Here is a 22894-nt window from a genome sequence, read left to right as displayed (position 1 = left end):
CAATTTGTTCCATACCAAGGGAGTTGTGAAGGAACGTTCTGTGCGCGTCATCATAGACGGAGGGAGCTGCAACAACTTGGCTAGCATGGAGATGGTGGAGAAGCTTTCTCTCACCACAAGACCACATCCACATCCTTACTACATCCAATGGTTCAACAACAGCGGCAAGGTTAAGGTAACACATACTGTTCGTGTGCATTTTAGTATCTCTACATATGTTGATTATGTTGATTGTGATGTGGTACCTATGCAAGCATGTTCCTTATTACTTGGTAGACCATGGCAATTTGATAAAAATTCTGTACACCATGGTAGAAACAATCACTATACTCTTGTTCATAAGGATAAAAATATTACTTTGCTTCCTATGACTCCTGATTCCATTTTGAAAGATGATATTAATAGAGCTAATAAAGCAAAACAGGAGACGAATAAGAGTGAAAATCAGATTGTGGCAAAAGAATTTGAGCAACAAATGAAGCCTAATAATAAACCATCTAGTGTTGCTTCTGAAATTAAATTGAAAAGTGCATGTTTATTTGCCACCAAATCTGATATTGATGAGCTAGATTTCAGCAAATCTGTTTGCTATGCTTATGTGTGCAAAGAGGCATTATTTTCATTCGAGGACGTGCCTTCCTCTTTGCCTCCTGCTGTCACTAACATTTTGCAGGAGTTCGCTGACGTCTTTCCACAAGACGTGCCACCGGGATTACCGCCTATTCGAGGGATTGAGCATCAAATTGACTTAATTCCCGGTGCTTCACTGCCAAACCGTGCACCATACCGTACCAATCCAGAGGAGACGAAGGAGATTATGCGTCAAGTACAAGAGCTGCTCGACAAAGGTTATATACACGAATCCCTTAGTCCTTGTGCTGTTCCTATTATTCTAGTGCCGAAAAAGGATGGTACATCACGTATGTGTGTTGATTGTAGAGGCATTAATAATATTACTATTCGTTATCGTCATCCTATTCCTAGGCTAGATGATATGCTTGATGAATTGAGTGGCTCTACAATATTCTCCAAAGTTGATTTGCGTAGTGGATACCATCAAATTCGTATGAAATTGGGAGATGAATGGAAAACAGCATTTAAAACTAAGTTTGGATTATATGAGTGGTTAGTCATGCCTTTTGGGTTAACTAATGCGCCTAGTACTTTCATGAGACTAATGAACGAAGTTTTACGTGCTTTCATTGGACGATTTGTGGTAGTCTATTTTGATGATATACTGATTTATAGCAGATCTTTGGAAGAACATTTGGAACATTTACGTGCTGTTTTTATTGCTCTACGTGATGCACGTTTGTTTGGTAACCTTGGGAAGTGCACCTTTTGCACCGACCGAGTATCTTTTCTTGGCTATGTTGTTACTCCACAGGGAATTGAAGTTGACAAAGCCAAGATTGAAGCTATTGAGAGTTGGCCGCAGCCCAAAACTGAATCGTAGACATGCTAAATGGGTTGAATTCATTGAGACTTTCCCTTATGTCATTAAACACAAGAAGGGAAAAGAAAATGTTATTGCTGATGCATTGTCTCGTCGCTATACTATGCTTTCACAACTTGACTTCAAAATATTTGGTTTGGAGACCATCAAAGATCAATATGTGCATGATGCTGATTTTAAAGATGTAATGCAGAATTGTAAAGAAGGAAGAATGTGGAACAAGTTTGTCGTTAACGATGGATTTGTGTTTCGTGCTAACAAGCTATGCATTCCAGCTAGCTCCGTTCGTCTTTTGTTGTTGCAGGAGGCGCATGGAGGAGGATTAATGGGACACTTTGGCGTGAAGAAGACGGAGGACGTACTTGCTACACATTTCTTTTGGCCAAAGATGAGACGGGATGTTGAGCGTTTTATTGCTCGATGCACTACATGTCAAAAAGCTAAGTCACGACTCAATCCTCATGGTTTATATATGCCTTTGCCTGTACCTAGTGTTCCTTGGGAGGATATATCTATGGACTTTGTTTTAGGTTTACCTCGAACAAAGAAGGGGAGGGATAGCATATTTGTTGTCGTCGATAGATTCTCGAAAATGGCACACTTTATACCATGTCATAAAAGCGATGATGCTGTTAATGTTGCTGATTTGTTCTTTCGTGAAATTATTCGCTTGCATGGTGTGCCAAATACTATTGTTTCAGATCGTGATACTAAATTTCTTAGCCACTTTTGGAGATGTTTATGGGCTAAGTTGGGGACTAAACTGCTTTTTAGTACTACTTGTCACCCCCAAACTGATGGACAAACTGAAGTAGTCAATAGAACGTTGTCTACTATGCTTAGGGCTGTTTTGAAGAATAATAAGAAAATGTGGGAGGAATGCTTGTCTCATATTGAATTTGCTTATAATCGTTCATTGCATTCTACTACTAAGATGTGCCCTTTTGAAGTTGTGTATGGTTTCCTACCTCGTGCACCTATTGATTTGTTGCCTCTTCCTTCGTCGGAGAAGGTTAATTTTGATGCTAAAGAACGTGCTGAATTGATTTTAAAAATGCATGAGTTAACTAAGGAAAACATTGAGCGTATGAATGCTAAATATAAACTTGCTGGAGATAAGGGTAGAAAACATGTTGTGTTTGCACCTGGAGATCTTGTTTGGTTACATTTGCGTAAGGATAGATTTCCTGATTTGCGCAAATCAAAGCTAATGCCACGTGCTGATGGTCCCTTTAAGGTGTTAGAGAAAATAAATGATAATGCATATAAACTTGAGCTGCCTGCAGATTTTGGGGTTAGTCCCACTTTTAACATTGCAGATTTGAAGCCTTATTTGGGTGAGGAAGATGAACTTCCGTCGAGGACGACTTCATTTCAAGAAGGGGAGGATGATGAGGACATCAATACAATTGTTACACCCACAACCCCTGCTGCTATACATACTGGACCAATTACTAGAGCTCGTGCACGCCAACTAAATTACCAGGTACTTTCGTTTCTTGGTAATGATTCTAATGTTCATGAGAATATGATGCTGCCTAAATTGGATACATTTGTTTTGCTTACAAATGAAGGGCCTAGCCTGGAGAAGGATGAACATTGGAGCAAGAACAAGCATGGAGATGATGGCATGCGCAAGGGGGACAAGAATGGAGTTACAAGTGATGATTTCAGGACTTTGAAGCCACCATAATGGGTGCATGAAGCCTTGGACGAAATATACAAGATGCCACTTCATAAAATTCGTCCCGAGGCTATTATAGGTGCTGCGTCACCTTATTATTGGGCCAGGCCCATGTAATTTCGAAATACATAAGTATAGGCTATTTTTAGAGTCCGTATGTGTGGGGAAACAAGAGATAGGGTTGATTTCGGACTCCTCCACCAAGGGCCACGAAATTCCCCCCTCTTCCTCCATATATACAGCCCTTAGGGCATCGTTTAGACTTTGGGTTTTGTTTAGATTAAAAGTTCGCCATAGCTGCAACTTCGCGTACTTCGTTTGTGTTCAACGACCAGACAAAGGCGTCACAGAACCCCACCTTGATCAATAAAGCTTTCATCTTATATTCGCAATATCCAGATTGCAATCTTAGTTTCTTGCTTGTTCTTCGTTTGCTCGCAGGAAACAGACCCTCGTGGTCAGGTTGATCGTGCTCCGGCGTGGTCAATAACCTCTCGGAGTTGGTTTAGCGATTGCTAAGGCGCGACGTCCTCGCACGTTCGTAGTCGGATCGTCAAAGTCGACTTCCACCAAAGCGAAATCCACCATCTCATCGAAAGACGGGACACCTTTGCCTCTATCAGAAGCCACCATAATGGGTGCATGAAGCCTTGGACGAAATATACAAGATGCCACTTCATAAAATTCGTCCCGAGGCTATTATAGGTGCTGCGTCACCTTATTATTGGGCCAGGCCCATGTAATTTCGAAATACATAAGTATAGGCTATTTTTAGAGTCCGTATGTGTGGGGAAACAAGAGATAGGGTTGATTTCGGACCCCTCCACCAAGGGTCACGAAATTCCCCCCCCCCCTCTTCCTCCATATATACAGCCCTTAGGGCATCATTTAGACTTTGGGTTTTGTTTAGATTAAAGTTCGCCATAGCTGCAACTTCGCGTACTTCGTTTGTGTTCAACGACCAGACAAAGACGTCTCGGAACCCCACCTTGATCAATAAAGCTTTCATCTTATATTCGCAATATCCAGATTGCAATCTTAGTTTCTTGCTTGTTCTCCGATTGCTCGCAGGAAACAGACCCTCGTGGTCAGGTTGATCGTGCTCCGGCGTGGTCAATAACCTCTCGGAGTTGGTTTAGCGATTGCTAAGGCGCGACGTCCTCGCACGTTCGTAGTCGGATCGTCAAAGTCGACTTCCACCAAAGCGAAATCCACCATCTCATCGAAAGACGGGACACCTTTGCCTCTATCAAGTGGTATCAGATTTCCAGGTTGCTCGGTGAGATTTTACAGTTTTTCATAGTTTAGATCGAGTCTGTCCTTCATACCTATAGTCCACGAAAAAGCCAAGAAAAAAATTAGGGTTAGTTCATCCCATCCGAACCAATCTGAGCCTTTGCATAATCTTTTCTGTATTTGCTTTGTTGAATTTGCGGTTGCATCGTCGTGTCAAGTTGCTGGTCTTAGCGTCTAGTCTTTTAGAGTTTCGAGTTCTGTTCACAGGTTGTCACGTCGCTGCTGCCATATATCACCACCGCATCATCATCGTCGCTGTTGCCATATACCACCACCACATATTCACCGCCAATCCGAATCCATATACGCCACCACATATCCGCCGCCATCACGCCAATCCGATTTCACCTGCAACATATATCCGCCACCTGTCCGTGTTCCACCAGATTTATCTCCGCCACCAGTCCGAGTTCCACCAGATTCATCTCCGCCACCAGTCCTAGTCCGAGTCCAGTAATTGTTGCATTGTTCTCGATTTCCAGATCACGCGATACTCCGAGTCGTGACAGAGAAGGACTCCCCAACTTCCGAGCCATCCGCAGAAGAAAAATAGTTCCAATTTAAAAAAAAAAACTAAGTCTGGAAAATTCTGGCTAGGCAGTTTTTAGACCATTTGTAGACTTCTTCGAAAAAAAATTGTTGCGGAGCAAAAAAAAAAGAGGAAAAAAAAGTGCAAAAAAAAGAGAAAAAAAAATTCAGAGTGTGCTCCTCCCTTGTTTACGTGCCGCGTCGTGATTTTGTTGGTGTTCTAGGCTCGCGTCTCTAGCACAGTCTAGCCTAGGACCAGCACAGTACCGTCGTTGAGCGTTTATTCAACTTTGCATCTCTGAATTGATTATTGCTGACCCTTTTTGCTACCATATTATAAGCCTTCCCAGCTCCACATACATCTACGTCATGCGTTTGACTCTCCCTGGTAATCGCTCTATCCAAGCTTTGAGAGTTTTGACTACAACGATTGCCGATCACCGCCTGTTGTTGGGTAAGAACTGGTAAGAATTTGAGTTTTGCTTGACGGATTTGTGACACCCACCACCACCACTTGTTCGTAGTCTGTAGGATCATATTCTTGTGTGTTTCTATTGCTGCTAACCATGCCAGGATCACAAGCCGACGAGATTGACTGGGAGAATTTATCGAACAAGGAGCTTCATGATAAGTTTCAGCAAATGATGACTGAACAGGTGCAAGATGTGCTGAACAATTTTGAAGAGGCCATGGAGAAGATCACTGGCCTTGAGAAGACGTTCGAAACAAAGCTCGATAACAAGTTTAATGAATTGCTCGCGCGTCTTCCACCACCACCACCCGCTGCACCTAACGCACCTCTCCAACAACAACAACAACAACGACTACCTCCACATCGCGAAACAGACCTTCGCCGAGCGAGCCGTGTTCCTCTTGCGTTTGGCCAAACTGTTGGTGCTGCTGTTGATACTTCTGTGGCTCCTGCTGCTGATGCGGAGGAGGATGATTATGTGGGAGATTATAAGGATGAGGTTGATCAAAATCAGCACTACGTGCAGCCACCTGCACCACCACCAGCAGGTCGACCTCAGGTATATATTCGTAATGGTAGGCCTGCACCACCACCTCAGGTACGAGATGATGTCCATATTCCTAAACTGAAATTGAATATTCCACCATTTGAGGGTAGATATGTTCCTGATATATATCTTACTTGGGAGTTAGAAACTGAACAACGATTTACATGTTTACAATATCCTGAGGAGAGACGGGTTGCTGCTGCTGTTTGTGCTTTCACTAGTTTTGCATGTGTATGGTGGTCTGAACATTGTAGATTATATCCTATTCCAACTACTTGGGCTGCTTTGAAAACTGCTATGCGTACTCGTTGGGTTCCACCATATTATCAACGTGAATTGCTTCAAAAATTACTGCGCTTAAGACAAGGAAAAAATTCTGTAGAAGAATATTATCAGGAATTACAAACTGGCATGATTAGATGTGGTATTGTTGAGGAGAATGAAGCTATGCTTGCACGTTTTCTGGGTGGATTAAATAGAGAGATTCAGACCATTCTAGACTATAAGGAGTATACTAATATCACTCGTTTATTCCATCTTGCTTGTAAAGCTGAACGTGAAGTGCAGGATCGACAAGCATTGGCGCGAACTAACTTTTCTGCAGGCCGACCTTCATCATGGACACCGCGTGCATCTTCTACTTCAACTGCACCAGCACCTCAATCACGTGCCTCCTCCAGTCATGATACAAGAAAACAGGCACAACCACCATTATCTGCCAAGAGCGCACCTGCTGGGCCTGCACAGAGTTCTTCTTCTTCCATAGCATCAACAGGGCACACAAGTGATATTATTTGTCGTCGTTGTAAGGGAGGAGGTCATTATGCGAGAGAATGCAAATCTCCGCATGTGATGATTGCTACCGCGGATGGTGGATATGAGTCCGCTAGTGACTATGATGAGGAGACTTTGGCTCTTATTACACGTGAAGAACATGGTGGAGATGATTCTGATCATGAGACGCAATACATGGCTCCTGAAGACGCTGACAGGTATGAATGTTTAGTTGCTCAACGTGTTTTGAGTGTGCAGGTCACACAAGCTGAGGAAAATCAGAGGCACAATTTGTTCCATACCAAGGGAGTTGTGAAAGAACGTTCTGTGCGCGTCATCATGGATGGAGGGAGCTGCAACAACTTGGCTAGCATGGAGATGGTGGAGAAGCTTTCTCTCACCACAAGACCACATCCACATCCTTACTACATCCAATGGTTCAACAACAGCGGCAAGGTTAAGGTAACACGTACTGTTCGTGTGCATTTTAGTATATCTACATATGCTGATTATGTTGATTGTGATGTGGTACCTATGCAAGCATGTTCCTTATTACTTGGTAGACCATGGCAATTTGATAAAAATTCTGTACACCATGGTAGAAACAATCACTATACTCTTGTTCATAAGGATAAAAATATTACTTTGCTTCCTATGACTCCTGATTCTATTTTGAAAGATGATATTAATAGAGCTAATAAAGCAAAACAAGAGAAGAATAAGAGTGAAAATCAAATTGTGGCAAAAGAATTTGAGCAACAAATGAAGCCTAATAATAAACCATCTAGCGTTGCTTCTGAAATTAAATTGAAAAGTGCATGTTTATTTGCCACCAAATCTGATATTGATGAGCTAGATTTCAGCAAATCTGTTTGCTATGCTTTTGTGTGCAAAGAGGCATTATTTTCATTTGAGGACGTGCCTTCCTCTTTGCCTCCTGCTATCACTAACATTTTGCAGGAGTTCGCTGACGTCTTTCCACAAGACGTGCCACCGGGATTACCACCTATTCGAGGGATTGAGCATCAGATCGACTTAATTCCCGGTGCTTCACTGCCAAACCGTGCGCCATACCGTACCAATCCAGAGGAGACGAAGGAGATTATGCGTCAAGTACAAGAGCTTCTCGACAAAGGTTATATACGTGAATCCCTTAGTCCTTGTGCTGTTCCTATTATTCTAGTGCCGAAAAAGGATGGTACATCGCGTATGTGTGTTGATTTTAGAGGCATTAATAATATTACTATTCGTTATCGTCATCCTATTCCTAGGCTAGATGATATGCTTGATGAATTGAGTGGCTCTACAATATTCTCCAAAGTTGATTTGCGTAGTGGATACCATCAAATTCGTATGAAATTGGGGGATGAATGGAAAACAGCATTTAAAACTAAGTTTGGATTATATGAGTGGTTAGTCATGCCTTTTGGGTTAACTAATGCGCCTAGTACTTTCATGAGACTAATGAACGAAGTTTTACGTGCTTTCATTGGACGATTTGTGGTAGTCTATTTTGATGATATACTGATTTATAGCAGATCTTTGGAAGAACATTTGGAACATTTACGTGCTGTTTTTATTGCTCTACGTGATGCACGTTTGTTTGGTAACCTTGGGAAGTGCACCTTTTGCACCGACCGAGTATCTTTTCTTGGCTATGTTGTTACTCCACAGGGAATTGAAGTTGATAAAGCCAAGATTGAAGCTATTGAGAGTTGGCCACAGCCCAAAACGGTCACACAAGTGAGGAGTTTTCTTGGCCTCGCTGGATTCTATAGGCGTTTTGTGAGAGATTTCAGCACCATTGCTGCACCTCTCAACGAGCTTACAAAGAAGGATGTGCCTTTTGTTTGGGGTACCGCACAGGAAGAAGCCTTCATGGTATTGAAAGATAAGTTGACACATGCTCCTTTACTCCAACTTCCTGATTTTAATAAGACTTTTGAACTTGAATGTGATGCTAGTGGAATTGGATTAGGAGGTGTGTTATTACAAGATGGCAAACCTGTTGCATACTTTTCTGAAAAATTGAGTGGGCCTAGTCTGAATTATTCTACTTATGATAAAGAATTATATGCTCTTGTTCGGACTTTAGAAACATGGCAACATTATTTGTGGCCCAAAGAATTTGTTATACATTTTGATCATGAATCTTTGAAACATATTAAAAGTCAAGCTAAACTGAATCGTAGACATGCTAAATGGGTTGAATTCATTGAGACTTTCCCTTATGTCATTAAACACAAGAAGGGTAAAGAAAATGTTAATGGTGATGCACTGTCTCGTCGCTATACTATGCTTTCACAACTTGACTTCAAAATATTTGGTTTGGAGACCATCAAAGATCAATATGTGCATGATGCTGATTTTAAAGATGTATTGCAGAATTGTAAAGAAGGAAGAACATGGAACAAGTTCGTCGTTAATGATGGATTTGTGTTTCGTGCTAACAAGCTATGCATTCCAGCTAGCTCCGTTCGTCTTTTGTTGTTGCAGGAGGCGCATGGAGGAGGACTAATGGGACACTTTGGCGTGAAGAAGACGGAGGACGTACTTGCTACACATTTCTTTTGGCCAAAGATGAGACGGGATGTTGAGCGTTTTATTGCTCGCTGCACTACATGTCAAAAAGCTAAGTCACGACTCAATCCTCATGGTTTATATATGCCTTTGCCTGTACCTAGTGTTCCTTGGGAGGATATATCTATGGACTTTGTTTTAGGTTTACCTAGAACAAAGAAGGGGAGGGATAGCATATTTGTTGTCGTGGATAGATTCTCGAAAATGGCACACTTTATACCATGTCATAAAAGCGATGATGATGTTAATGTTGCTGATTTGTTCTTTCGTGAAATTATTCGCTTGCTTGGTGTGCCAAATACTATTGTTTCAGATCGTGATACTAAATTTCTTAGCCACTTTTGGAGATGTTTATGGGCTAAGTTGGGGACTAAACTGCTTTTTAGTACTACTTGTCACCCCCAAACTGATGGACAAACTGAAGTAGTCAATAGAACATTGTCTACTATGCTTAGGGCTGTTTTGAAGAATAATAAGAAAATGTGGGAGGAATGCTTGCCTCATATTGAATTTGCTTATAATCGTTCATTGCATTCTACTACTAAGATGTGCCCTTTTGAAGTTGTGTATGGTTTCCTACCTCGTGCACCTATTGATTTGTTGCCTCTTCCATCTTCGGAGAAGGTTAATTTTGATGCTAAAGAACGTGCTGAATTGATTTTAAAAATGCATGAGTTAACTAAGGAAAACATTGAGCGTATGAATGCTAAATATAAACTTGCTGGAGATAAGGGTAGAAAACATGTTGTGTTTGCACCTGGAGATCTTGTTTGGTTACATTTGCGTAAGGATAGATTTCCTGATTTGCGCAAATCAAAGCTAATGCCACGTGCTGCTGGTCCCTTTAAGGTGTTGGATAAAGTAAATGATAATGCATATAAACTTGAGCTGCCTGCAGATTTTGGGGTTAGTCCCACTTTTAACATTGCAGATTTGAAGCCTTATTTGGGTGAGGAAGATGAGCTTCCGTCGAGGACGACTTCATTTCAAGAAGGGGAGGATGATGAGGACATCAATACCATTGTTACACCCACAGCCCCTACTGCTACATATACTGGACCAATTACTAGAGCTCGCGCACGCCAATTAAATTATCAGGTACTTTCGTTTCTTGGTAATGATTCTAATGTTCATGAGAATATGATGCTGCCTAAATTGGATGCATTTGTTTTGCTTACAAATGAAGGGCCTAGCTTGGAGAAGGATGGACATTGGAGCAAGAACGAGCATGGAGATGATGCCATGCGCAAGGGGAACCAGAACGGAGTTACAAGTGATGATTTTAGGACTTTGAAGCCACCATAATGGGTGCATGAAGCCTTGGACGAAATATACAAGATGCCACTTCATAAAATTCGTCCCGAGGCTATTATAGGTGCTGCGTCACCTTATTATTGGGCCAGGCCCATGTAATTTCGAAATACATAAGTATAGGCTATTTTTAGAGTCCGTATGTGTGGGGAAACAAGAGATAGGGTTGATTTTGGACCCCTCCACCAAGGGTCACGAAATCCCCCCCCCCTCTTCCTCCATATATACAGCCCTTAGGGCATCGTTTAGACTTTGGGTTTTGTTTAGATTAAAGTTCGCCATAGCTGCAACTTTGCGTACTTCGTTTGTGTTCAACGACCAGACAAAGACGTCTCGGAACCCCACCTTGATCAATAAAGCTTTCATCTTATATTCGCAATATCCAGATTGCAATCTTAGTTTCTTGCTTGTTCTTCGATTGCTCGCAGGAAACAGACCCTCGTGGTCAGGTTGATCGTGCTCCGGCGTGGTCAATAACCTCTCGGAGTTGGTTTAGCGATTGCTAAGGCGCGACGTCCTCGCACGTTCATAGTCGGATCGTCAAAGTCGACTTCCACCAAAGCGAAATCCACCATCTCATCGAAAGACGGGACACCTTTGCCTCTATCACTACAAGTGCCTAGAGCCTATATCAAGCATTAGAACTACTTGGAATCATATAAATTTGACATCCAAGCTCAAGAACATGGTAACCTATGCAGCACAAATTTGCAAAGGATAAAGCACTAGAACAAAAACTAATTGGACCAATGGAGGAGTCACAGACCAAGGAACAATCTCCCCAAGCAGTTTCGCAAGAGGTGCTTTGAGCAAGGAGATCGAAAATCACAGCAAAAGTGGTTGGAACTCATGCTTGAGTTGGTTTTTCGGGTTTGTGTGAGACAGAGGAAGAAGATGGGTGCTGGGATAAGTGGAGGAGGGCCACCGTGGGCCCACGAGGCAGGGGCGCGCCCTATAGGGGGGGGGGCGCCCACCACCCTCGTGACCAGGTGGCAGCTCCTCCCGTTGTAATTTTTGCACAGTAAATCCTCAAATATTCCGGAAAAAACCATATTAAATTGGCATGGCATTCTGAGGAATTTTATTTTCAGGATATTTTTATATTGCACGGATAAGTTAGAAAACAGACAGAAAATACTATTTTTACTTTATTTAATATAAATAGCAGAAAGTAAAAGTGGGGTACAGAAGTTTGTGCTTCTAGTTTCATCCATCTCATGCTCATCAAAAAGAATCCACTAACAAGGTTGATCAAGTCTTGTTAACAAACTCATTCCAATAATCATGAAACCGGAGAAATTTCGAATAACACTAAGTTACCTCAACGGGGATATGCACATCCCCAATAATAAGAATATCATATTTCTTCTTGACAGTAGGAAGGGGAAATTCAAAACCTCCAAATATAATCGATGGAATTTTTTCAATAGAATTGATACTATGAACTTGAGGTTGTTTCCTCGGAAAGTGTACCGTATGCTCATTACCATTAACATGAAAAGTGACATTGCCTTTGTTGCAATCAATAACAGCCCCTGCAGTATTAAGAAAAGGTCTTCCAAGAATAATAGACATACTGTCATCCTCGGGAATATCAAGTATAACAAAGTCCGTTAAAATAGTAACGTTTGCAACCAGAACAGGCACATCCTCACAAATACCGACAGGTATAGCAGTTGATTTATTAGCCATTTGCAAAGATATTTCGGTAGGTGTCATCTCATGTAAGTCAAGTCTACGATATAAAGAGAGAGGCATAACACTAACACCGGCTCCAAGATCACATAAAGCAGTTTTAATATAATTTCTTTTAATGGAGCAAGGTATAGTAGGTACTCCAGGGTCTCCAAGTTTCTTTGGTATTCCACCCTTAAAAGTATAATTAGCAAGCATGGTGGAAAACTCAGCTTCCTGTATCTTTCTTTTATTAGTATTGATATCTTTCATATATTTAGCATAAGGATTTGTTTTGAGCACATCACTTAATCTCATACGCAAAAAGATAGGCCTAATCATTTCAGCAAAGTACTCAAAATCCTCATCATCCTTTTTCTTGGATGGTTTCGGAGGAAAAGGCATGGGTTTCTGAACCCAACGTTCTCTTTCTTTACCATGTTTCCTAGCAACAAAGTCTCTTTTATCATAACGTTGATTCTTTGATTGTGGGTTATCAAGATCAACAGCAGGTTCAATTTCTACATCATTGTCGTTACTAGGTTGAGCATCATCATGAACATTATCATTAATATTTTTACTAGGTTCATGTTCATTACCAGATTGTGTTTCAGCATCAGACATAGATATATCATTTGGATTATCAGGTGGTTCAGCAATAGGTTCACTAGAAGTTTGAACAGTTCTATCATTTTTCTTCTTCTTCTTTTTAGAAGAACTAGGAATATCAATATTATTTCTTTGAGAATCTTGCTCGATTCTCTTAGGGTGGCCTTCAGGATACAAAGGTTCCTGAGTCATTCTACCAGTTTTAGTAGCCACTCTAACAGCATAATCATTTTTCTTACTATTCATTTCATCAAGCACTTCTTTTTGAGCTTTAAGTACTTGTTCTACTTGGGTGGTAACCATAGAAGCATGTTTGCTAACAAGTTTAAGTTCACCTTTAATATCAGCCATATAATCACCCAAACGTCTAATCATATAAGCATTTTCTTTTAATTGTCTACCAAAATAAGCATTGAAGTCGTCTTGTTTATACATAAAGTTATCAAACTCATCCAAGCATTGACTAGCAATTTTAGTAGGAGGGGCTTCAGCTTTATCATATCTATAGAGAGAATTTACCTTTACTACCTGTGTCGGGATATCGGGATCAGGAGGTTCTTCAGTAAATAAATAATTAAGATCATATGTTTCTTCAACAGGCGCTATATTAAGACCATGTATTTCTTCAATAGGAGGTAAATTCTTAATGTCTTTAGCTTTAATACCTTTCTCTTTCATAGATTTCTTTGCCTCTTGCATATCTTCGGGACTGAGAAATAAAATACCTCTCTTCTTTGGAGTTGGTTTAGGAATAGGCTCAGTAATTGGAGCAGGAGCTGGCTCAGGAAGTGTCCAATTATTTTCATTTGTCAACATATTATTCAATAGAATTTCAGCTTCATCCAGTGTTCTTTCCCTGAAAAGAGAACCAGCACAACTATCCAGGTAATCTCTGGAAGCATCGGTTAGTCCATTATAAAAGATATCAAGTATTTCAGGTTTCTTAAGAGGATGATCAGGCAAAGCATTAAGTAACTTGAGAAGCCTCCCCCAAGCTTGTGGGAGACTCTCTTCTTTAATTTGCACAAAGTTGTATATTTCCCTCAAAGCAGCTTGTTTCTTATGAGTAGGGAAATATTTAGCAGAGAAGTAATAAATCATATCCTGGGGACTACGCACACAACCAGGATCAAGAGAATTAAACCATATCTTAGCATCACCCTTTAATGAGAACGGAAATATTTTGAGTATATAAAAGTAACGCGATCTCTCATCATTAGTGAACATGGCAGCTATATCATTTAACTTAGTAAGATGTGCCACAACAGTTTCAGATTCATAGCCATAAAATAGATCAGATTCAACCAAAGTAATTATATCAGGATCAACAGAGAATTCATAATCTTTATCAGGAACACATATAGGTGAAGTAGCAAAAGCAGGGTCAGGTCTCATTTTATCTCTAAGTGATTCTTTGTTCCATTTAATTAATAACCTCTTAAGCTCATATCTATCTTTGCAAGCAGAAATAGCAGGAGAAGATTCCATATCAAAAAGATAACCCTCAGGAATAACAGGCATATTTTCATCATCACTATCATCATCGTATTCAGATTCAATAATTTCTTTTTCTCTAGCCCTAGCAATTTGTTCATCAAGAAATTCACTAAGGGGCACAGTAGTATTAGGCATAGAAGCAGTTTCATCATAATATCATGCATAGCATAAGTGGCATCATCAATAACATGCGACATATCAGAACGAATAGCAGAAGCAGGTGTAGGTGTCGCAAACTTACTCATAACAGAAGGTGAATCAAGTGCAGAGCTAGATGGCAGTTCCTTACCTCCCCTCGTAGTTGAGGGATAGATCTTGGTTTTTGGATCTATCAAGTTCTTCATAGTGATAAGCAGATATAAATCCCAAGTGACTCAAAGAATAGAGATATGCTCCCCAGCAACGGCGCCAGAAAAAGGTCTTGACAACCCACAAGTATAGGCGATCGCAACAGCTTTCGAGGGTAGAGTATTCAACCCAAATTTATTGATTCGACACAAGGGGAGCCAAAGAATATTCTCAAGTATTAGAAGCTGAGTTGTCAATTCAACCACACCTGGAAACTTAGTATCTGTAGCAAAGTGTTTAGTAGCAAAGTAATATGATAGTGGTGGTAGCGGCAACAAAAGTAAAGACAGCAAAAGTAATGTTTTTGGTATTTTGTAGTGATTTTAACAGTAGCAGCGGGAAAGTAAATAAGCGTAAACCAGTATATGGAAAACTCGTAGGCACCGGATCAGTGATGGATAATTATGCCGGATGCGGTTCATCATGTAATAGTCATAACATAGGGTGACACAGAACTAGCTCCAATTCATCAATGTAATGTAGGCATGTATTCCGTATATAGTCATACGTGCTTATGGAAAAGAACTTGCATGACATCTTTTGTCCTACCCTCCCGTGGCAGCGGGGTCCTATTGGAAACTAAGGGATATTAAGGCCTCCTTTTAATAGAGAACCGGAACAAAGCATTAGCACATGGTGAATACATGAACTCCTCAAACTATGGTCATCACTAGGAGTGGTCCCGATTATTGTCACTTCGGGGTTGCCGGATCATAACACATAGTAGATGACTATAGACTTGCAAGATAGGATCAAGAACTCACATATATTCATGAAAACATAATAGGTTCAGATCTGAAATCATGGCACTCGGGCCCTAGTGACAAGCATTAAGCATAGCAAAGTCATAGCAACATCAATCTCAGAACATAATGGATACTAGGGATCAAACCCTAACAAAACTAACTCGATTACATGATAAATCTCATCCAACCCATCACCGTCCAACAACCCTATGATGCAATTACTCACGCACGGCAGTGAGCATCATGAAATTGGTGATGGAGGATGGTTGATGATGACGATGGCGACGAATCCCCCTCTCCGGAGCCCCGAACGGACTCTAGATCAGCCCTCCCGAGAGGTTTTAGGGCTTGGCGGTTGCTCCGTATCGTAAAACGCGATGATTTCTTCTCCCTGATTTTTTTTCTCTCCGAAAGCAAATATATAGAGTTGGAGTTGGCATCGGAGGGTCTCCAGGGGGCCCACGAGGTAGGGGGGCACCCTAGGGGGGGCCCACCCTCGTGAGAAGGGTGTGGGCCCCCTGGTCTTCATATTTGGTGAGGATTTTTTTTTATTTTTTCTAAGACCTCCCGTGGAGTTTCAGGTCATTCCGAGAATATTTATTTTCTGCACATAAAACAAGACCATGGTAATTCTGCTGAAAACAGCGTCAGTCCGGATTAGTTCCATTCAAATCATACAAGATAGAGTCCAAAACAAGGGCAAAAGTGTTTGGAAAAGTAGATACGACGGAGACGTATCAGTGACGTGCACGGGAGCTGGCCCGCGAGCCAGAGCTCAGCCTCTTGGGTTTAGCGACGCTGCAGGGACAGACCCGAGCATAGACGCCATGTCAATCCTTAATCATGAGGCGGTCGTGGGTGGGTTTGCGAGGGAATACGACATTCATGGTATCGATGTACCGGACAGGCATATAATAATCTCGAAGTAACTCATAGAAGGAGATAAAGCTAGTCCAGTTAAACGCAAGAATGATACATGCCACAAGGATGGACCCACGCGACTTGGGGATGATGTAGCCCGTGGGACGCCCCCAACAAGGTAAACTAGAGGTGCAAAAAGGATAGGAGCCGCATGGACAGGCCCATGCGACATGGGAATGATGCAGCCCGAGGGGCGCCCCCAACTGAACAAACTGGAAAATGTCACCTGGTGCTATTGCTGGAGAGATGTCTAAGTAGTTGAAGATGCGCCCTAGAGAGGTTTCTCCTCACGAGCCACCTTGGTCTTGGACATTGAGAGGCTCTGAAGGCTTGGGAGGATCGCGAAGGACCGTCGCTACCTCCACCAGGACCGCGGGGCACCCGGCCTCCTGAGCAAACATGGTGCTTCGCAGGCGATGCTGGAAGGCGGCAGCCGCGTTTGGCAAGCCAAAGGGCATGCGAACGTAGCTGTGAGGTGGACCGTCACACTGACCAGCGTGTGAAGGCCAGAAGCGCTGCTGAGCTGCGGCTCTGTTGAGCCCGGGGATGTTGATGCAGACGCGCAGCTCGTTGGCCTCACCAGGACAATGAGTGGCGCCAGGTGGTAGGCGATGGTCGCCACGCATGGCTCTCATCTCTTGAAGCTCCTCGGTCATCTTGGTGATGAACTCCTGAGCGCCTAGCACCTTGTGCCTAGCGCCCTTGCAGGGGAAGCGTGCGGTGAAGCATGCCTCCACGTGGTGCCCGAGCGCCTCCCTCGTGACAGTGGCTAGGTCAGAAACCCTCCAGAAGAGAGCCCCCGAGACCAGCCTAAGGAGGGCACCGGGCGCGCCTTCCTATGCGAGAGAGGGAGGCACCTATCCGTGGGCACTGGTCCTCAGGTGGTGTCGCTAGAGACACTGCTTTCCTAAGGCCCTTGGCAGAGCAGCTGCTTCTTCTTCTTGGGGTCTGCCTTCGGAGGGTAGACGACGCCTTCGTTGTCTGGGTCTTCAAAGGCCACAGCCTGGTAGGCGCGCTCGAGGGAGCACACCGTGTCCTTCTCATCGCAGACGACCGAGATGACGCATGTGGCTCCCTGGCATCTTGAGGATGTCGTAGTCGTGGTGGGTCACCGCCATGAACTTGGCCAGGGCCGGATATCCAAGGATGACATTGTACTTCAGACGGATGTGGGCGACGTCGAAGTCGATGAGCTTGGTGCGGTAGTTGTCACGCTGGCCGAAGGTGAAAGGGAGGCGGATCTTCCCTATCGGGGTAGTGGAACCATCAGGTCACTCCTGAGAAGGGCTTGGTGGGCTGCAGTTGATCATACGGCACTTGGAGGTGGTCGAATGTCTCGATGGAAATAACATTGATTCATGCACCGCCATCGATGAGGATCTTGGTGACAAGGACATTGCTGATGATAGGCAAGCAAAGCATCGGGAGAGTGCCGGCAGTTGCCGCGCACTTGAGCTGGTCGGATGAGCTGAAGGTGATGGTGCACTTGGACCACCTGAGCAAGCGTGTGGCCTCGAGTCTAGGGAGGGCTGCATTCACCTCGCGAGCAAACTACTTGAAGATGTGGTGGGAGGCTGGGGCCTGAGTGCCACCCAAGATGCAGGCGATGGCGCGAGGCTCCTGGAAGCCCCCAGCCCGCTCATCTTGGTGGTGGTCATGGTTCCTTCTTGGTGGTGGTGGCAGCGGAGGGAGGCCGGTGTTGCCCTGAGGACGGTCCTCACGAGGCTGGTCTCTCCTGGCGCCTTCGCGAGGCTGGCCTTGCCAATGATCCTCGCGAGGCTGGTCACGCCACTCTTGGCGGGGGCCGCGGTCGTCCCAACGTCCTCCACTTCAGCCCCTACGCGGCCATAGCCTCGGTCGTTGCGCTTGGGGCATCGACCGAAGCGCCCGTCGCGGATGGCCCTGAGCTCCTGACGGTCATTGGTGTTGTGGCTGTATACATTGTGGAAGGCGTAGAACGGGTGGCTAGCCTTGGATGACTCGGGGTGGTCACGGCTGCTCTTCATCTCTGGTTCAGCCGCGAGCACGGGCGCCCCCTTGCGCTTCACGTCCTTGGTCTTGCCCTTCTTGTCTTCTGGGTCGGCAGCTAGGAGCTCGAGGATGGAGAGGCGCCCCTCCTCAGCCCTCGCGCACTTTGTCGCCATCTTGAAGATCTCTAGGGCCGTGCACAAGTCCTCGTGGATGGCGAGCTCCTCCTTCATCTTGACATCGCAGATGCCATCAGAGAACACCGAGATGATGGCTTCATTAGAAACCTTGGGGATCTTGAGGCAAATGTTGTTGAAGCATTGGATATAGTTCTGCAGGGTCTCCTCGGGCTGTTGCTTGATGCGCCGCAGGTCATCCGCGGTGGGCGGTCACGAGTGCCTTGGAAGTTGGCGACGAAACGCTCGCGCATCTCGCCCCAGGAGGAGATTGATGCCGCGGGCAGGTTCAAGAGCCACGAGCATGCGCCGTCCTTGAGGGCCATGGGAAACCAGTTTGCCATGACCTTTTCGTCGCCGCTGGCCGCTTCGATGCTTAGCTCGTAGAGCTGTAGGAACTCCGCGGGGTCGGGGGTGTTGTCGTAACGTGGAGGCAAGTCAGGCTTGAACTTGCCTAGCCAGACGACGCTACGTAGCTCGGGGGTGAAGGCACGACAGCCCACTATGGTCACCAGGGCCCGTCGTGGAGGTGGAGCCTAATCTTGGCGAACGCGCACCCCCGCTGCAGGCGATGCGCGGTCTCGACGTGGTGGTGGAGGGAGCGCTGGGGCACCTTCTTGCGGCGGCTGGACCTCCCGACAGCTTTCTTCTTCATGCGTGGGCGCCTGGCACGGTGGGTCACGCCGAGGGGCCACGCAGGCCGAGGGCGACATCTTGATGGGGAGGTGGCGGAGGCGCTCCATGGGCTACGTCGCCCGCAGCAGGGGGTGGACGAGGTAGCGAGACGGACGATGCAGGAGAGCCCCCAGCGGCGCTGACGAGCTCGGCGATGCGGTCCAACCAGTCTTCGTAGAGGTCATCGATGGGGCGTTAGCGCAGGAGCTCGCGCGCCATGAGAAAAGCAGCCTACGCGTCCGCGGGCCCGCGACGAGCGTGTGACGATGAGCCGGCCGGAGTCAGCGACGGGGTGGCGGTGCGTTCATCCCGCCGCACGAAGGGATGCTCCGACGAAGCTTGCTGCTTGTTCCCCGCCGGGCCGGTGACGGCATTGGCGGCTGGTGATGGAGAATAACGGGAAGGCCCGCCGATGGGTGCCATCTAGGTGACGCGCGTGGTGAGAGAGGCTCGACACTCAGAACGGGCTCGGCGAGCATCTGCCATGGAGATGGTGGAGCGACGACGAGTTGATCGTCGGAAGACAAGCTTCGACGCACCCCTACCTGGCACGCCAAATGTCGGATTCAGGGCTCCACAGACCCTTGAGATGTTCGAACACGGGGGTGCGCACGAAGAACACTCTCTCCCTAGCTCGCTCACTAACGATCACATGGCCTAGCTCGACGAACCCAAAGAACGAGAGACATAGAGATTTATCCTGGTTCGGGCCACCTTGTGGTGTAATACCCTACTCTAGCTTTGTGGTCGATTGCCTCGACGGGCTGAGGATGAACTAGTATAGTGGATGAACAGCCTCAGGAGGTGAGGTGTTCTTGAGCTCGATGAGATGGTCGATGTGGGGATGGTCCAAATCCTCCTCTACGGTGGTGACTAAGTCCTCTTTATAGTGCCCCTGGTCCTCTTCCAAAATGTTAGGCGGGAAGGGATCCTATAATGGCCAATTTTGAAGGGAGACAACTAGTACAAGTTATCCCAACAAAAGTAGTCTTCGCCTGCGAAGGCTCTGGTGATGACGCTGTCGTGGGCTCTGCAATGACCTTCGTCCTACCGTCCTGACGGTGTTGGTCTTGTTGCACCGATATGGAAACCTTTGTGTGATTCCTCGAGACTTCGCACCCGCGCTTGCCTCCTTAGCACCAAAGAGGAAACTGGTACGTTGCGCCCGCTGGCGCCCGCATGGCCTTTGTCGTCATGGCTCACATCATGTGAACCTTGTGAGGTGCATCCTGCCTTGATATCTCCGCATCTCGGGAGCCAGCCATGCACGGCTGCCCCCAGGGAGGTCTTGGTGGCGTCCGCCTCGCGAGGCTTGACCCCTCGCGAGGGTCTTGTGTTGTTGTTACTGGAACGGGGCCGTACCTGGCCACTGGTGGAGCCACGCCACAGGCCGCGGGCAGGCAAGTCTGGGCACCCCCAGTCCCAGAACGCCGACAGAGTTAATGGTCGATAGCTTGATTCTTAGTCTATTGGTTATTGAATCACCATTCTAGCATCGATCGTGCTACTTAGTCCATCTTCTAGGTCCGTGTTTTGATCAATGTTCACTCGAGTATGTTCTCCTTGAACATACTCCGTTATATACTTCGACATGTCCAATATGTTACCTTGTTCACATAATTGTGGAAATCCATCCTTTGGAAATCTCGATGAATTGTCGCTGAGTCCATCGGCCACCTCCTCATCCTCTCCTTGGTTTACTGGCGAACTCTTGTTTCAGAACTCGCTTCCATAGTTCATTTCTGGAGAATATTACAATGCCTTCTCGTCAATTTGTGTCGCACCTTTTCTTCTTAGGTATCCTGACCCCAATCAAATCTGAAACTCGGTCAGATATGATGGTTGGAACATTGTCCAAGAGTCATAACATTGGTTCTTATATGACCCGGTAAGGTGATGTCATGCCTAGCACACCTGGCCAAAGGACCTGTTGTTATAGTTTCCTTTTTAGCAAGGTTAACCATTCTTCCTTGAGGAAATTGTAAGACTTATTCTATAAGTTGTTCCTGATGAATCCTTTGTGTATCCAAGTCCGACCTTTGCTTGAAGAGCATGTCAATGCTATCTTGAAGCATGTCTGTGGTATTCTGATTTTCAACAAGAACATTTGAAGCCCAATGCTAAATGGTGCTTGCTCAATTATCCAAACAACGTTGTATGGGTAATGTCATGAAATTTCTCTCCCCTTACCTAAATGGTTTTCTACATTATATCATATCACGGATATCATGCTCTGCTTGTCCTTGGGAAGGATATACCCTTGAAATATGTGTTTAAACACATTTTCCTTTACATTGTTCTATTTAATCTGATAATCATATTTTCCTTTCCATTGTTTGGTTTAACCTTTCTTGTGATCTATATGATCTAAGCTGTAATATTCTCCTGCTTATGTAAACACCTCGGTGTACAATTCTGTCAGCCAGACCCTGTTACTATTATTGATGACATTCCGGTAGCCACTGATGGACGAGAACTTTGCCTATTGGCCCGCCTTGTTCAACGAGCAGGAAAATGGTTCTATTTGTCCCTCGCCCTGGGTACCAACGTTGTTGCCAACATAACTAACATGCTGCCCTCTGACACGCCTTGCTATCATAACCGTGCAAGATGTCACCGCTCCTCCTACTTTTAACCCACATGGTGGGCCCATAACCCATAGTTCCAGAGGATTGAAACTTAAATCTCATATACACCCTGTTTCCAAGGTTGTTCCTCGCGCATGGCCTTGTATGTAATTCATGAGCCACCTTCCGAGAGATCATCAATTCTGGTATCAGACACAATACTTATTCTCGATGCTTTGAACCCCTTTCACGCCCTATTTTAGGCATTGAACGATTGCCTGCCCGCTCAAAACATCCCATGATACCTCCTTACGTTGCTCTCAATATTTTCTTAAGTTTCAATCCGAGAGTTACTTTCCGCCACCTTCCCCGATGTTATCTACCAGATAGCCAACCTTATAGAGGTCCATTCTCCCAGAATACCCGCCCTTTATTCTTTCGTAAGTATGATGGAGTTCCCGAAGGAAGGATGCCGACTTCATCATGATGACCTGAAGAAGAGAAATGAAGGCATTAACGTAATGGTTTGACCTCTTCGAGAAGAGCAACCAAGACCGAGAAGATTCGTTAGAATTTCGTAACCAGATCTTTCCCCCTTACTCCACCTCTTAAAATCTCGGGACAAGATTTCTTGTAGTGGAGGAGAATTGTGACGCCCGGATAATTAAGCTACAGTAACCCCCTCCTAATGATGTCATGTCACCACGATTACTGTTGTTAATCTCACGTTGATACAATCCGGTTCAAATTCAAATTTAAAATAAAGTCAAACGATAAAAGTTTTCAAAAATCGAAACTAAAGTGTTAAAAAGATGCCAAATAATCCATATGAAGTATTTGTGGAGAAACCACAGCTTATAAGGTATTTAAATGTTCTAATATAAAATATTAGTAGTTAAAACAATTATTTGAATGACTTATAAATAATTATTTTATTGTGAACTATTTTAATTATGTACCAAAATTATTATGACAAACGAGTATTTAGAGATACTATTTTAGGAATTAATTATATATTTTATAAGAGTAAAATAGTTTGGAAAGTTAAATAAAGTAGTAAAAGAA

The sequence above is a fragment of the Triticum dicoccoides genome, chromosome 6A (genome assembly GCF_002162155.2).
Source record: "Triticum dicoccoides isolate Atlit2015 ecotype Zavitan chromosome 6A, WEW_v2.0, whole genome shotgun sequence".
NCBI lineage: Eukaryota > Viridiplantae > Streptophyta > Magnoliopsida > Poales > Poaceae > Triticum > Triticum dicoccoides.
The sequence above is the reverse complement of the archived record's forward strand: the minus strand, read 5'-3'. Positions refer to the sequence as shown.